The 4,236-nt window shown below is 38.5% G+C and overlaps 1 non-coding gene across 1 annotated transcript; it reads right to left on the bottom strand.

The window, feature by feature from the left end:
- Positions 1–2,662: 2,662 nt before the first annotated feature.
- Positions 2,663–2,802, bottom strand: LOC115515183. Its single transcript, XR_003969219.1, has one exon. It is a non-coding gene; the product is annotated as a U4 spliceosomal RNA (small nuclear RNA).
- Between the last annotated feature and the right edge of the window lie 1,434 nt (positions 2,803–4,236).

Here is a 4,236-nt window from a genome sequence, read left to right as displayed (position 1 = left end):
AGAGAGAGAACGGTCCAAGTCTTAAAAAGTGGGGATGAAAATCAAGTGTGTGCTAAACAACAACAAACAACAACAACAACAACAACCACTATGTTCATATGAATCTACTTAAATAATGCTAGCAGATTTTTAGCAACAAGCAACTTTTTTTTTTTTCTTTCCAGGATGAGGGCTCAGGTGCCTGAGATGGGGAGGTTAGGTGCTCATGGTTATTATTTTATTGTTAAATAAAATATCTTTGTTTTCTGCCTTCAATATAGAATAATGTGTGATAGATATATGAACTGCTACCTTTTTATTTGGACCACATCTTAGGGGAGTCTGTACTTTTGAAATTAAAAATAATAACAATAATAAAAATAAACAAGCAGATGAAGCATTGCCTTTGATGACCAAGTAAGGATCAGCAGTTAGGAAGACCCTTGGTTGTACTGTAGTAGATTTCCGATTGTCAGACTAAAATGTCTCTTCTTCTATGAGCACTTGACCTATTTGAAAGAAGTGTAAATTTTTTTTAATATATGAAATTTATTGTCAAATTGGTTTCCACACAACACCCAGTGCTCATCCCAAAAGGTGCCCTCCTCAATACCCATCGCCCACCCTCCCCTCCCTCCCACCCCCCATCAACCCTCAGTTTGTTCTCAGTTTTTAACAGTCTCTTATGCTTTGGCTCTCTCCCACTCTAACCTCTTTTTTTTTTTTTTTCCTTCCCCTCCCCCATGGGTTCCTGTTAAGTTTCTCAGGATCCACATAAGAGTGAAAACATATGGAATCTGTCTTCCTCTGTATGGCTTATTTCACTTAGCATAACACTCTCCAGTTCCATCCAAGTTGCTACAAAGGGCCGTATTTCATTCTTTCTCATTTCCACGTAGTACTCCATTGTGTATATAAACCACAATGAAAGAAGTGTAAATTATCTAAGGGTTTCTTTTGTTAAATTCACAACCCCATCTTGACATCTACTCAAATACGTAGTAACTTTTTATCCTAAAACCTAAAGCAGAAACGAATACTAAATATTTCATGCATCCCTTCTGGGATTGTACCATCTGAATGAACCTATCTTTTCTTTGATGTTTTGGAAATTAGTTTTATGTGAGCAGTACCTATATGTGGAACACTGAATACTGACACAATAAAGAATTCTTCTACATTGTCATTTCTGCTACACACGTCACTCCCAATTTTTAGGACAAGCCAGGGTTTGATTCAACCCTGAAAGTCCCAATATAGATGATGTTTTATTGGTGCTAATAGATAGTCCTTAGAAAGAGTATATCAGAAAGTTCTCTTTCTTTCCCTCTCTCCCTCTCCCTCTCTTCTGTTTTCCTCATCCAGTTCCTCTCTCTCTCTCTCTCTCTCTCTCTCTCTCTCTCTCTCTCTCTCTCACACACACACACACACACACACACACACACACAACTTCCACACAAAAGCAGCTTCAATCTCAGCCTGACCTGGCCTGGCCTGGCCTGGCAACCAGATACTCCCAGGCAAGGTTATCTCTACTTAGCATGAGACCAGTCCAGATTCAATGGAGTATATTGACCTTCCTTTGGTCCATCTCACTCATGCCCTTAGGAAAAGCTGTGGTGCTGAGGAAAAGTCACATATCTAGAAGCTACTATTGAACAAAGATCCCTAGTTGGTTGAGTAAAGCTGGCTAGTATGCTTTTACAATGCTTACTTTCTCATCTTATAGATAAACTACAAAACAAACTATTACAAAATAATACAACTGTAAAACCATAATCAGTATATAAATTGAAATGATCAAATTAAACAAAAATCTTATACCAAACATGAGTCACTATGTTCATATGAGGCTACTTAAATAACGCTAGCAGATTTTCAGGAACAAACAACACTCTTCTCCAAATAAAAGCTTGTAATTATCTGGGCAAAGTGCCAAGCCATAAAAAAATGATTTTTTTTCTTTTCAACTTAACATCTTTGCCACGAAGAAACATACATTTTTCAGAAATGTTCTTCTTTAACCCTATTTAAGATTATGCCTCATGTAACTCTTAAAAATAATATGAAGTGGATCAGAATACTATTAACTAAAGGGTACTAAATTGGAGATAATGTAAATGATTATTGTATAAATTATTACCAAGGATTTTTTTTTCTAGTCAGCCTTCTAAGGCAGAGCTCTGTACAGCAGAAATATGAGCCACCAACACAAGCCACATATGTAACTTAAGTTTCTTGTAGCCACATTTAACAATCTTTTTATTTTTTAGAGAAACAGAGCACACAAGTACACACACAGGAAGTAAGGGGGGGGGGAAGAGAGCGAGAGTGAGAGAGCAAGAGGGCGAGAGAGCGAGACAGAGAATCTCAAGCAGTCTCCATGCCTAGCACAGAGCCAACATGGGGCTTGATCCCAGTGCACTGGGTTCACAACCTAAGCGGAAATCAAGAGTCTGATGCTCAACTGACTGAGCCACCCAGGTGCCCCTCTAGTAGGCACATTTAAAAACTAAAAATAAACAGGTGAAATTAATTTTAATGTATTTCTTTAACCCATTATATTAAAAATTATCATTCCCATGTATTTTCAATATAAACTTGTCATTGAGGAACTATTTTATATTTTTCACACTTTGTCTTAAAAACCCAGCGTGTTTTACACATACAGTGCATCTCCATCCAAACAAGCCATATTTCAAATGCTCAACAGTCACATTTGGCTGGTGACTACGATGGTTCTTGGGAAAGTTCAATTTCAATTAGCAATAATCACGCCTCAGATAGACCTCATTGGCTACAATACTGCCACTGCACAAAGCTTGGGGAAAGTTCAATTTCGTCGGTAAACTGTGCTCCTATATTATGTGATAGGAAAAAAATCATGGGGGCGGGGAACAAAACAAAACAGGACTCCTGTCCTCAATGAGAACAAAATGCAGGAATTTTTTCAAGCTAAGGAACTTCCTGAAGGGGTACAAGGATACTGAACAAAATGTGCCTTTCTGCAATTTAGAGACTCTCTTCTTCCCATCTGTCAGAAAATGGACAAAATATGCCAATTTAATTAAAACAAAGTACTCTACTACCATCAGCCAGAAAACTGTTTTAATAAATATACAAACTTATGATGTCTACAAATAAATAAACCGCCCTCCCTTAGATGTGGCACCCTTGAGCTGTGCACAACCTGCACAATTGTACCAGGAGCCCTGCTGGTTCTCTTGGCCTAATTTTAGTCATGGCACCTTCTCGTCTCCACAGTCCTATCCCAGTCTACACTCCAACCAACATCAAAAGACCAGGACTCTCTAACACTGCTTTAGAAAGTCCACTGCCCTCTTACTCTGATTATAGTATCAGTTGTGAAGAAGGGTACTTGTCCCCCTTTGCATCTTCCCCATCCCACCCCCACCACGCTATCTTCTTCCTTCAGGGAAGGCCAGTGGATGACCTATGCTTCTAACGAACCATCTTGAGCTCCCATAGCCTCTTCTAGATTCTAAAAGCTAGGCAAAACCAGAACATTTCCCCTCAACACAACCTGCTTTCAGAGAAAGTTCAGGTGGCGATCTTTAATTCTGCATAATGCATTTAGTACAATACTTCATTTTCCCAGGAGTTTTCACATTAGAAGCAATATTTTAACTATGGATTTGAAAGTCTGCATTCTCAGTTAAATTCGTTTCCAGCATCATCAAGCAAGTAGGTGGAGGGTCATCTTCCTGAGGCTGCTGAAACGTTGCCTTTGGTTGTGGCTCATCAGACAGGCTGTCCCATTGCTCTTTCTTCCTTCACAAACCTCCATACCTTTGTCACATAACACTGGAATCTGCTGAAGTTGATTCTCAGAGTGTGTTTTTTTCCCTGCCCACTCAATTTCTGGCTCTAATTATTGAGTTCGCCACATATTAGAAGTGTTTACATTCAGTTTATATTTATTTCCAGAAATAAACCTATGATATGGCCCAAGACTGAATGTTAGCATTATAAATTACACTCATCATCTAGTAAGCTTCATGGTGGCTCCATGGACTGGTTATAGCCTTGCTTTTAAGTGAGTCGTCTTCATTCAAAGCTGAGGGAATAGCATGACATTTTGAGTTTCTAAGTCAATACTTTGTTGTATTTTTTTTTAAATATAAAGATAAGTAGAAATGACTCATCCATTAGGCACAGAAGCCACAATGCCCAGGGCCCACAAAACTTTTACAGGCCAATGAAAATGTTTTTATTTCTTATAAATTCAAAAGGGAA

This window comes from Lynx canadensis, chromosome B2 (genome assembly GCF_007474595.2).
Source record: "Lynx canadensis isolate LIC74 chromosome B2, mLynCan4.pri.v2, whole genome shotgun sequence".
Lineage (NCBI taxonomy): Eukaryota > Metazoa > Chordata > Mammalia > Carnivora > Felidae > Lynx > Lynx canadensis.
This window is presented reverse-complemented; position numbering and strand designations above follow the sequence as displayed.